This window comes from Aethalodelphis obliquidens, unplaced genomic scaffold (genome assembly GCF_003676395.1).
Source record: "Aethalodelphis obliquidens isolate GAN/ISIS:26980383/991018 unplaced genomic scaffold, ASM367639v1 scaffold40, whole genome shotgun sequence".
Taxonomy (NCBI): Eukaryota; Metazoa; Chordata; class Mammalia; order Artiodactyla; family Delphinidae; genus Aethalodelphis; species Aethalodelphis obliquidens.
Genome location: NW_020837984.1, coordinates 15,823,457 through 15,837,237, shown reverse-complemented (window position 1 = coordinate 15,837,237; position 13,781 = coordinate 15,823,457). Strand labels below are relative to the sequence as shown.

Genomic DNA, 13,781 nt, shown 5'->3' with positions numbered 1-13,781 from the left:
TGTCTAACTGCTATCACTCTGGTCCAATCTTTTCCTTTAATTACCGTAATAGACTCATAATGGTCTCCGCTTCTGTCTTTGCCTTTTCACCCACCCTCACTCCATTTTAAACATAGAACCAGATTGATCTTGCCATTCCTAAACTCAAAACCTTTCATCACACTCAGAGAAAAAGCTAATACTTAAGCGTTTACACCACACATTCCATGCACTCTCTACCCCCAAACTACCACATACTTCTCCCCATCCTCTACTTCCAATCCTAAAGCATCCTTTATACTTCTCAAACAAAACAAACTACATAGGCATGGACCTGAGAAGCCTTTTGCAGTTGCTGTTCCTTCTCTCCGGAATGCCCTCAATCCAAGGAACAGTTTGCTCCTTCATCTCCTTTAGGTGTCTGTTCAAATATCACCTATTCAATGAGAGCTTCTATAACTACCTTATGGAAAGTTGCACGGCTCCTCATTCCCCAAAAAGAGCACTTCTGTTTCCCTTTTCTGTTACTTTTCTCCACAGCACTTACTGTTAATAGACATAGTGTGTATATATATATATATATATGTTTAATTTCCTTGTGGTCTTTCTCCTCTTCGCTATCACTGGTGCCTAAAACCATGCTTGGCAATTAGTGAACATTCAATAAATGTGTTAAACTGATCTGAACTTAACAAAAATTGTTGTCATGTTATTTTATGTTTTCTGTTCTTTTGGGGCAACCTTGCCATTTCCTTTTGTTCTATATGGGATTTTATCCCAAACATCTTCCTCACCCCAATGGTTTAGAAGATAATCATCCTCCTACTTTTATTCTACTAATGGGTATCTTCAGTGTTAAAAGAAATGTGAATCCCCTGATTTCTTCTGTATGAATTTAAAAGCCCTTACACCTTGGCTTCCATGCCACTTAAAAAAAAAATTTATTTATTTATTTTAGGCTGCATGGGGTCTTTGTTGCTGTGCGTGGGCCTTCTCTAGTTGTGGCGAGCAGGGGCTACACTTTGTTGCGGTGTGCAGGTGTGACTTCTTTTGTTGTGAAGCACAGGCTCCAGGCGCACAGGCTTCGGTAGTTGTGGCTTGCGGGCTCTAGAGCGCAGGCTCAGTAGTTGTGGCACGTGGGCTTAGTTGCTCCGTGGCATGTGGGATCTTCCTGGACCAGGGCTTGAACCCGTGTCCCCTGCATTGGCAGGAGGATTCTTAACCAATGCACCACCAGGGAAGTCCCCATGCCAATTTCTGATGACATATTTTAGACCAAAATCATTATTGTTTTTAATTTTAAGTAACTTTTTTTTTTACAATTTATGTTATTTTATAAAGATACAAACTATTTGGATCTTACTCTACACACCAATCATTTTATATCATAACTTCTCCATTTCTTAAGTTGTTCATTTTGATAGCAATATTCTCGGAAAGATAGACTGATGAAACGTTCTTCGAGCCCATACGTGTCTGAGAATACGGTCCTAACATACAACTTGGGATTTGACTTGAAATGCATGTACTGCATTACAATCAATCTTTTTTTCCACTCAACCTTGAGAATGTGTTGCTTGGCTATCTAAGGCTAGTCTACTTTTTACGTTTATACTGTTTCTGCCTGGATCACTATAGCTTGCACCTTTATATAACTATGAAAATTAACATCTTTACCAGTTTTTAAGTGATGTTCTCTTTCTGAAATTCCAGTTATATGCAGATTGGGTCTCCTAGACGTATCCACCATGCCTTTCCTCTTAATCATTTTAGACTTTTTAACCTTCCTTAATAGACAATAAGTTCTAAGAAGAATGGAAGCACATCTGCCTCGTTCATCACTGCATCTTCTGCATGTACCATAATGCCGGACACATAACAGATGTTCAAGAAATAGTTTCTGAATTAAAGTAAAACTAAACTCTCTTCTGAATTGCTTGTATCTCTGCAGTTTTATCTCTGTTATTCATTAGATTTTCCATAACACTCAAACCACTGTTCACTGCTTCCCAGCACTGCTTTTGTTTCCATTCAGTCTTCTTAAATCTAAGCTGGCTGCTTGCTCTAGGTTTTAGATGTAATGTCCCCGTGAATCTTGCTGAAAACAGTAAATTAAAAATTTTAAAGTCTTGTTTGTTTTGTTTTTGCAAAGGGTTGACCTGCAGCACTATTTTACAATTACAAGGGTACTGTTTGTTGGAAAATCTGATTCTACTTTTTTATCAAGGGCTCCTGCTCCTTTAAGGAAAATTTTCAGTATCAACTTGTGTCCATTTCTCTGGAAAAGAAGAATGCTTGCTTTCAGGAGATTGGTTGAGAATCATTATTAAGGATTGAGGTCTATGCTGGCTTATGATTAAAAACAAGGTTACTGAGTTTGGCAGAGTTGTGCAGACCCATATTTTAATCTTTCAGGCTTAAATACAGGGATGTAGAAAATTTTAACCTTTTCTCTAACATTTCATTATTGACTCCAAGAAGTAGCAAAATGAAGAGAATGTTCTATGAATCACAGCCAGAGTCCAAGGCTATCCTAACATGAAATATCAAACGTGGGCAGAAAAGTTTCATCGTAGTTTTGACTGTTCATGCCAAAATTAAGATGTGGATCAAGAAAACTTTAGGGCTGCCCTTTCTTTTCTAGTTTGAGTTTCAAGCCTATTTTGGGCTTGCTCTATTAGGAAAACTTAATGTCTTCCCCTGTGATAACAGGCCAGGAAGATTGTCCCATATACTTCTAATCTGAAGAAGCCATAACCAGAGTTCTGTTGGGGATCCCCTCTGGTCAGTCACAACACAGAAGTCAGGAGTTAGCATTCTAAGGCTTCAGTTCAGCACCATCCAAACCATATTTAATTGAAGAACATCAACGTTTTTGACAGGTAGATGGCATGTTTTCTAGTTTCTAGTGCTGATACTGAGCCCATTCATTACCATGAAAATCAAAACAGTAAAATATGGGGACTTCCCTGATAGCGCAGTGGTTAAGAATCCGCCCGCAGGGGACACCGGTTTGAGCCCTGTTCGGGGAAGATCCCACATGCCGCAGAGCAAGTAAGCCTGTGCACCACAACTACCGAGCCTGTGCTCTACAGCCCGCGAGCCACAACTACTGAAGCCTGCATGCCTAGAGCCCGTACTCTGCAACAAAGAGAAGCCACCACAATGAGATATCCACGCACTGCGACTAGGAGTAGCCCCTGCTCTCCACAACTAGAGAAAGCACGTGCACAACAACAGACCCAAAGCAGCCAAAAATAAATCAATATGATTGGGCTATCTGACTTGCACTGCTGCCTTACCAAACTTATCAATAAGTCACTCTAATACCCTAAATGTATCCTTAGTCACCCATTTCCCCAGATTAAACGTTTTAGAATTAAAGAAGACTTATCTCCCCAGTTCTCCAAATTTAATGATCAGCCAGTCTTGCTTGAGAGTCACTGGTATAAGCTACTTCTCCTTTCTATTCTCAAGGTTACTATCTACCCCAAACCGTTACTATTATTAGTAACAGTCTGGCTGGCTAGATGAGCACTCTAGCTGGATCAGTGATCTTTTCTCTTCTTTCCTTTAATCAATTTGCTAAGCTTTCTTTGCCTTCAGAGTCATTTGCCCAACTAATTCATTCTGCAGATCACTTCCTGATGAACCTTTCTAATCCATCCATTTCATTATGTCATAGCACTGCTGAAAACCTTGAGTAACATTTAACTGTCTACAGGATAAAGTTTAAATTTTTAAATTATGCATTCAATTCTTGATTCCCCTTATTATCCTCTGCAACTAGACATGGCCACGTGTCACAGTTCTGGTAAATCAAATGTAGGTTAAAGTTGCTGGGGAACTTGCTCTTCCTGGAGGGGTTGGGGGGGGGATAAAAATCCATTCTGCTCTTGATTTTTATTCCTTTCTTTCTGCTTGGAAGACAGAAACAATACCAGAAGGTACAGCAACCATCTTACAAACAAGAATGAAAGGTACACGCTAACGATAGTGGAGGAGAAAACCAAGAAGGCTGGGTTCCTGAAGATAGTATGGAGCTGCTGCACCAGCCATGGACCGCCTGCCTGCAGATTTCCTGTTATGAGATAAATAAACCTCGGATTTGTTTAATAAAACAATGGTGAAGTTTTCTGTTAATTGAAAATGAAAGAAATTCTAAATTGGTAATAACTAGGGTCACCACGTAATTCATTATTCAAATCAGGACAATGGGACAATGGAATGGGCATGTATATAGCGGGTGTTAGTAAACTAGGACGATGCGTTACTCTGGTAGTAACTAACCAGAAAACATAAGAGAAAAAAATAAATAAAAACTCTTTTATCTAATAGCAATTGAAATAATATTTATGATGTATATAAATAAGTATAAATAAAAGTTAAATTTAACACTTCCTCCAAAATGTACGTTATGGAAACACTACAAAAGAATGTCATGGAAAACAATGTGGGACTTCCCTTGTGGTGCAGTGGTTAAGAACCCACCTGCCAATGCAGGGGACACAGGTTCGATCCAGGAAGATCCCACATGCCGTGGAGCAACTAAGCCTGTGCACCACAACTACCGAGCCTGCCCTCTAGAACCCACGAGCCACAACTACTGAGCCCTCGTGCCACAGCTACTGAAGACCACACACATAGAGCCCATGCTCTGCAACAAGAGAAGCCACTGCAAGGAGAAGCCCGTGCACCACAACGAAGAGTAGCCACTGCTCACCACAACTAGAGAAAGCCCGCGCACAGCGATGAAGACCCAGTGCAGCCAAATATAAATAAATTTATTTAAAAAACATGTAAAACTTGCTGAGGGACACTAGATGAAACCTAAATAAATGGAGAGATAAACCACGTTTCTGACAGAAAGATTTAGTATTGTAAAGACATCAATACAAATTCAATATAGTATCATTTAAACTCTCAATAAGATTGTTCAGAGAACTTAAACTGATTCTGAAACAAATACTGAGGAGTAAATGTTTAAGATTAACCAAAATAAATTTAAATAAAGAACAAAGAAAAAGGATTCTATTAGAAAACTAAGCAAATATTATAAAGTTACAGTTGTTATAATAATTGAAACCATACAGTATTTGTAAAAAATAAACAGACTGAAATAGATCTGTGTGTATAGGATAATTTATACACATAAAGACAGCTTTCCAAATCAATGAGGAAAGACAAATCAGGCATAAATGGTGTTCAGTTAATTGGTTACCCATTTTGGAAACAATATTGATACTATTCACACATATACCACAAATCACGGATTTAAAACATAATGGAAGCATATCTTTTTGGCACTGGTACAAAGGTCTTCTAAAACAAGATAAAAGAAAGAAAGCAAAAGCCATTAAGAAGAAAAAAGGTAATAAACTTTAGTACACTGAAATTACTTAAAACTTTATATATGTATACATACAAGCAATAGTCTAAAAGAAAATACTTCTCATTTATAACACAAAGTTAGTGTCTAGGATAATGAACATCTTCAGATGAAATTTTTTTAAAAGACAAATAACCTAAAAACAAAACAAAACAAAAAAGACAACCTAACAGAACAATGTGAGAAGATATATACAACAAGTAATAGAGATAGCTAGTAATTATATTAAAAGATGTTGAAGTTCAATAACAATCAGGAAAATGCAGCTTAAAACTAGATACCAGATGGGATCAAATGGTGGAGGAGTTAAGACGTGGAATTCCCACAGGTACATCAAAAATACATCTACTATAGGGCTTCCCTGGTGGCGCAGTGGTTGAGAGTCCACCTGCCGACACAAGGGACACGGGTTTGTGCCCCGGTCCGGGAGGATCCCGCATGCCGCGGAGCGGCTGGGCCCGTGAGCCATGGCCGCTGGGCCTGTGTGTCCGGAGCCTGTGCTCTGCAGTGGGGGAGGCCACAGCAGTGAGAGGCCCGCGTACCGCAAAAAAACCCCAAAAACCAAAAAACATCTACATGTGGAACAGCTCTCACAGAACATCTACTGAACACTGACAGAAGACCTCTGACTTCCAAAAGGGCAAGAAAATCTCCAGGTAACTGGGTAGGGCAAACGAAAATAGAAAAGAAAGAAAGGAAGAATCTGCCTGCCAATGCAGGGGACAAGGGTTCAAGCCCTGGTCTGGGAAGATCCCACATGCTGCGGAGCAACTAAGCCCGTGTGCCACAACTACTGAAGCCTGCGCACCTAGAGCCCATGCTCTGCAACAAGAGAAGCCACCGCAATGAGAAGCCCGTGTACTGCAACGAAGAGTAGCCCCCGCTCGCTGCTACTAGAGAAAGCCCGCACGCAGCAACAGAGACCCAATGCAGCCATAAACAAACAAACAAACAAACAAACAAACAAATAAAAATTTAAAAAAAAGGAAAGAAAGAAAGAAAGGAAATCGGGACAGGACCTGTGCCTCTGGGAGGGAGCTGTGAAAGAAAAGGTTTCCACACACTGTGAAGTCCCCTCGCTGGCAAGTACATCTTTCAGATGGGTAGGCTTCAGAGGAAAGCACAGCAACAGGTGTGTGGAGTGCAAAGTGCGGAGAGACCTGCACAGAGGCTCATACCGACTGGCACTCCCCAGCCCGAGACGCTTGTCTGCTCGCTCACCTGCTGGGATGGGTGGGGGCTAGGTACTGAGGCTTGGGCTTCAGAGGTCAGACTCTGGGGAGACTACTGGGGTTGGCTGAGTGAAGACAGCCCTGAGGGGGCTACGGTGTAATGCACCACAACTGAGGAAGTCCAGGAAGAAAGCTGGGCCCACCAGAGAGGCAAGGCACCACTGTTGTTGGGGGGTACGCAAGGAGGAAGGAGGCTGGCCCACCATAGGAGCTTCTTTCTCTGTGCACTCGCAGGCGGCAGGACACTGCCTACACAAGCTCCAGGGGCGGGTGTGCAAGCCACTGCTGATGCCAAGGGCCCTGTGAGTGGGTGCAGGTCACTGCCCCCACCTTCCCAGGAGCAGGCACAGCCCACCACTGCTGAGGGTCCCATGTTCGGGGCCAACTGCCCTGGGAGTGTGCATGGCCCGCCATTGCTGCTGAGGGTCTCACGACCCAGTGCCAACCACTGCCCCCACCTCCCCGGGGGTGTGAAAACCACCACTACCACTGTGGAGTGACCCACAACTGGGAGCCAACCACTGTCCCTGCCTTCCTGGGAGCTTGCAGGAGCTGTGCACCTGTGCAACCCCTATCAAGGGGATAGCAGCCAGCACATGCTAAGGAAAGAGACAGCAAGCATCCAAACCAAAAACAGCCCTCATGCCAAAAAAATATTAAACCCACACCAGCTACACAGGGACACTCCCACTTATAAATAGCTCCCCAAGACTACAGTAGATAATTGTTTCCCCTACACTCACAAACTAAGAGATACATAAACAAAATGAAGAAGCAGAGGAAACACTCTCAGTTAAAAGACCAAGAAAATTCCCCTGAAGGAACCAACAACGAAACAGACCACTTCAGTCTAATAGATACTAAGTTCAAAAAGGAGGTAATGAAAACACTGAAAGAGTTAAGAAAGGCTATTGACAGAAATGCATATTACTGTGAAAACGAATGAAACTATACGGAGGAGCCAAGAAAAATGAGAAACTTCATTTGCTAAGACAAAAGCTGAGCTCAAGGCAATGAATAGCAGAATGAATAATGCAGAAGAAAGAATAAGTGACCTGGAAAAAAAGACTAACAGAAATTACACAACCAAAACAGCAGACAGAAAGCCAAATGAAAAAGAATGAAAGCAATATACGGGACCTAAGGGATAACATAAAGCGGGTCAATCTACACACAATAGGGATTCCAGAAGGAGAAGAAAGAGAAAGGGAATTGCAAATGTATTTGAAGAAATTATGGCTGAAAATTTCCCAAACTTAAAGGAGGAAACACATATCCAGATACAGGAAACACAGAGGGTCCCAAACAATATGAACCCACAGAGACCTACTCCAAGACATAATAAAAGTGGCAAAAGTTAAAGAGAGGATTCTAAAGGCAGCAAGAGAAAAACAAAGAGTTCATTACAAGGGAACCCCCATAAGGCTATGAGCTGATTTCTCTCAGAAACACTGCAGGCCAGAAGGGAGTGGCAAAATACATTCGAAGTCTTGAAAGAGAAAAATCTGCAACCTAAAATACTCTACCCAGCAAGACTATCATTTAGAACAGGAGGAGAAATAAAGAATTTCTCAGACAAGCAAAAACTAAAAGAGTACAGCAATACTAAACCTATGCTAAAAGAATATTGAAAGGTCATCTCTAAATGGAAAAGAGGCAAGAAGAAATAGGAGGGAGGAAATCACAATTGGAAGGTAAATCACTTAAATTAGCCAGTATACAGATCAAAAAGAAAAAAACAAAACAAAACAAAACACCCCATTTGTGAAAGCAATGATAAACACAAGGAACAGCAAAAGGATAAACATGAAGATATAAAAAGGGACATAACATCATAAAATGTGGGGAAGGAGAGTAAGAAAATGCAGATTTCTTTTTTTTTTACAATGTGTTTGAGCCTATCTGACTATCAGTCTAAAGCAAGCAGACATAGGAGGGGGTTAACATACTTGAAAAACAGGGCAACCACAAATTAAAAACATACAATAGATTCACAAAAACCTAAAAGAAGAGAACACAAGCATAAAATAAAAGGAAATCATCAAACCACAAAAAGAAAAAGAAAGGAACAGAGTAGAAACAAAGAATCAACTGAAAAACACCATTTGTAATGGCAATAAATACATATGTATCAATAATTACCTTAAATGTCAGTGGACTGAATGCTCTGATCAAAAGACATAGAGTGGCAGACTGGATAAAAAAACAAGAGCCTACAATATGCTGCCTTTGAGAGACCCACCTTAGGGCAAAAGACACACATAGATTGAAGGTGAGGGGATGAAAAAAGATATTTCATGCAAACGGAAATGACAAGAAAGCGGGAGTTGTGATACTCATATCAGACAAAATAGACTTTAAAGCAAAGGCTAGAAAGAAAGATAAAGGACACTTACATAATGATAAAAGGATCAATACAGGAAGAGGATTTTACACTTATCAACATATATGGACCTAATATAGATAGAAGTACCCAAATACATAAAACAAATACTAACAGACATAAAGGGAGAAACCAATAGGAATACAATAATACTAGGAGATTTTAACACCCACTCGCATCAATGGACAGATCTTCAAGACAGGATCAATAAGGCAACAAAGGCACTAAATGATACAACAGAACAGTTAGACTTAACTGATATTTTCAGGACACTACATCCAAAAAAACCAGAATATATATTCCTTTCAAGTGCACACGGAACATTCTCTAGGATTGACCACATCCTAGGTCACAAAACTAACCTCAACGAATTTAAGAGTATGGAAATTATTTTGAGAATCTTCTCTGACCACAGTGGCATGAAACTAGAAATCAACCACAGGAAAAGAAACGAGAAAAAAACTATTACGTGGAGACTAAATAACATGCTAGTAAAAAACCAATCAGTCAACAAGGAAATCAAAATGGAAATTAAAAAATGCCATGAGACAAACAACAATGGACAGAAAACACAACCATACAAAATCTAGGGGACACAGCAAAAGCAGTTCTTAGAGGGAAGTTCATAGCGATACAGGCCTTCATCAAAAACAAGAAAAATCTGAAGTAAACAACCTAACCTACCACCTGACAGCATTAGAAAAAGAACAAGAAACAAAACCTAAAGTCAACTGAAGGAAGGAAATAATAAAGATCAGGGAGTAAATAAATAAAATAGAGATTAAAAAAAAAAACAAGAGCTGGTTCTCTGAAAGGGTAAACAAAATTGACAAACCTCTGGCCAGGCTCACCAAAAAGAAAAGAGCAAGAACCCAAATAAACAAAAAAAGAAATGAAAAAGGAGAAATCTCAACTGATACTGCATAAATACAAAAAACCATAAGAGAATACTATGAACAACTATATGCCAACACATCTGACAACCTAAGAAGAAATGGACAACTTTCTAGAAACATACAGCCCACCAAAACTGAATCAAGAAGAAATAGATAATTTGAACAGACCGATCACTATAACTGAAATAGAATCTGTAACAAAAAAACTGCCCACAAACAAAAGTCCAGGACGAGACGGCTTCACAGGTGAATTCTACCAAACATGTAAGGAACTTATACCAATTCTTCTCAAACTCTTCCAAAAGACTGAAGAGGAGGGAACACTCCCAAAGACATTCTAAGAAGCCACCATCACCCTGATACCAAAACCAGACAGACACCACCAAAAAAGAAAATTACAGGCCAATATCTTTGATGAATGTAGATGTAAAAATTCTCAACAAAGTATCAGGAAACCAAATTCAACAACACATAAAAAAGATCATACACAACAACCAAGTGGGATTCATCCCAGGTTCATAAGGATGGTTCAACATATGCAAATCAATCAATGTAATACACCACATTAACAAAAGACAAGTCAGAAACCACATGATCATCTCAATAGACGCAGAAAAAGCATCTGAAAAAATTCAACATCCATTCATGATAAAAACTCTTACCGAAGTGGGAATAGAGGGAACATATCTCAATATAATAAAAGCCATTTATGACAAACCCAGAGCCAATATAATGCTCAGCAGTGAAAAGCTGAAAGCCTTCCTGCTAAATCTGGAACAAGACAAGGATGCCCACTCTCACTCTCTCTTCAACATCATATTGGAAGTCCTAGACACAGCAATCGGACTAGAAAAAGAAATAAAACATATCTGAATTGGAAGGGAAGAGGTAAAATTGTCACTACATGCAGATGACATGATACTATATATAGAAAACCCTAAGGATTCTACACAAAAACTACTAGATCTAATAAGTGAATTCAGCAAATTAGCAAGATACAAGATTAACATTCAGAAATCGGTTGCATTCCTTTACACTAACAATGAAATATCAGAAAAGGAATGTAAAAAAAAATAGCTTTTAAAAATTGCACACAAAAAATAAAATACCTAGGAATAAACCTGACCAAGGTGAAACACTTATATGCTGAGAACCATAAAACATTAATAAAGGAAATAAAAGAGGATTCAAAGAAATGGAAAGCTATACCATGCTCTTGGAATGGAAGAATTAATACTGTTAAAATGGCAATACTACCCAAAGCAATCTACAGATTTAATGCAATCCCTATCAAACTACCCATAACATTTTTCACAGAACTAGAACAAATAATCCAAAAATTTATATGGAACCATAAAAGAGCCAGAATTGCCAGAGCAATCCTGAGGGAAAAAAAGAAAGCAGGAGCCATAACTCTCCCAGACTCAGACAATACTACAAAGCTACAGTAATCAAAACAGTGTGGTACTGGTACAAAAACAGGCATACGGATCAATGGAACAGAATAGAGAGCCCAGAAATAAACCCACACACATACAGTCAATTAATCTTCAACAAAGGAGGCAAGAATATACAATGGGAAAAAGACAGTCTCTTCAGCAAGTGGTGTTGGGAAGTTGGACAGCTGCATGTAAATCAATGAAGTTAGAATACACCCTCACACCGTGGACAAAAATAAACTCAAATAGCTTAAAGACTTAAACATAAGACGTGACACCATAAAACTCCTAGAAGAGAGCACAAGCAAAACATTCTCTGACATAAGTCATACCAATGTTTTCTTAGGTCAGTCTCCAAAGGCAACAGAATAAAAACAAAAATAAACAAATGGGGCCTAATCAAACTTACAAGCTTTTCCACAGCAAAGGAAACCAGAAACAAAATGAAAAGACAACCTACAGAATAGGAGAAAATATTTGCAAATGATTCGACCGACAAGGGCTTCATTTGCAAAATATACAAATAGGTCATACATCTCAACAACAAAAAAACTAACTGAAAAATGGGCAGAAAACCTAAATAGACATTTCTCCAAAGATGACATACAAATGGCCAATAGGCACATGAAAAGATACTCAACACTGTTAATTATTAGAGAAATGCAAATCAGAACTACAATGAGGTACCACCTCACACCGGTCAGAATGGCCATCATTAAAAAGTCTACAAATAATAAATGCTGGAGAGGGTGTGGAGAAAAGGGAACCTTCCTATACTGTTGGTGGGAATGTAATTTGGTGCAGCCACTGTGGAAAACAGTATGGAGGTTCCTCAGAAAACTAAAAATAGAATTACCATATGATCCAGCAATCCCACTCCTGGGCATATATCCAGATAAAACTGTAATTCAAAAAGATACATGCACCACTTTGTTCATAGCTAACTGCTGGACAACGATCATCAAAAAAATGTTGGAAGCTACCAAAAAAGATACCCAACATCCAGAGACTGAGAAGAAGCCACAACGAGGGGGCAGGATGGGTGCAATCGCGATAAAATCAAATCCCATACCCACTGGGTGGGAGATCCACAAACTGGAACCTGAGCCCCATGTCAGGCTTCCCAGCCTGGGGGTCCAGCAACAGGAGGAGGAGTCCCCAGAGAAACTGGCTTTGAAGGCCAGCAGGGTTTGATCACAGGAATTCCACAGGGCTGGGGGAAGCAGAAACTCCACTCTTGGAGGGTGCACACAAAGTCACGTGTACACCAGGACCCAGGGGAAAAAAGCAGTGACTCTATAAAAGACTGGGTCAGACCTACCTGCCTAGTATTATAGGATCTCCTGCGGAGGCAGGGGGCAGCTGTGGCTCATTGCGGGAACAAAGACTCTGGCAGCAGCAATTCTGGGAAGTACACACTGGCATGAGCCCTCCCAGAGGCCGCCATTAGCTCCACCAAACATCCTGTAGGCTCCAGTGCTGGGTCGCCTCAGGCCAAACAACCAACAGTGCGAGAACACAGCCCCATCCATCAGCAGACAAGTCTCCCTGAACACGGCCCTGCCCAACAGAGAGACAAGACCCAGCTCTACCCACCACTAAGCAGGAACCAGCCCCTCCCATCAGAAAGCCTGCACAAACCTCTTAGATAGCCTCATCCACCAGAGGAGAGCAGAAGCAAGAACTACAACCCTGCAGCCTGCAGAACGGAAACCGCAATCACAGAAAGTTAGAAAAAATGAGACAGAAGAGGAATATGTCCCAGATGAAGGAACAAGATGAAACCCCAGAAGAACAACTAGGTGAAGTGGAGATAGCCAACCTACTAGAAAAAGAATTCAGAATAATGATAGTGAAGATGATCCAAGATCTCGGAAAAAGAATGGAGGCAAGGATCAAGAAGATGCAAGAAATGTTTAACAAAGACCTAGAAGAGCTAAGGAACAAACAAACAGAGATGAACAACACAATAACTGAAATTAAAAATACACTAGAAGGAATCAGTGGCAGAAGAAATCATAAATGACCTGAAAGAAAGAATGGTGGAAATCGCTGCCACAGAACAGAATAAAGAATAAAAAGAAATGAAGACAGTCCAAGAGACCTCTGGGACAACATTAAATGCACCAACATTCACATTATAGGGGTCCCAGTAGGAGAAGAGAGACAGAAAGGACCTGAGAAAATGTTTGAAGAGATAATAGCTGAAAAATTCCCTAACGTGGGAAAGGAAACAGTCACCCAAGTCCAGGAAGCGCAGATAGTCCCAGGCAGGATAAACCCAAGGAGGAAAGCTGAGACAAATAGTAATCAAATGGACAAAAATTAAAGACAAAGAAAAAATATTAAAACAAGGGAACACCCATAAGATTACCAGATGATTTCTCTGCAGAAAGTCTGCAGGCCAGAAGGGAGTGGCATGATATATTTAAAGTGATGAAAGGGAAGAACCTATAACCAAGA

The 13,781-nt window shown here is 40.2% G+C and overlaps 1 protein-coding gene across 7 annotated transcripts in view; it reads right to left on the bottom strand.

Moving 5' to 3' along the window:
* Positions 1-13,781, bottom strand: part of ZNF638 (zinc finger protein 638) — an 83,821-nt gene that overhangs the window by 40,062 nt on the left and 29,978 nt on the right. The gene's annotated exons all lie outside the window — the stretch shown is intronic.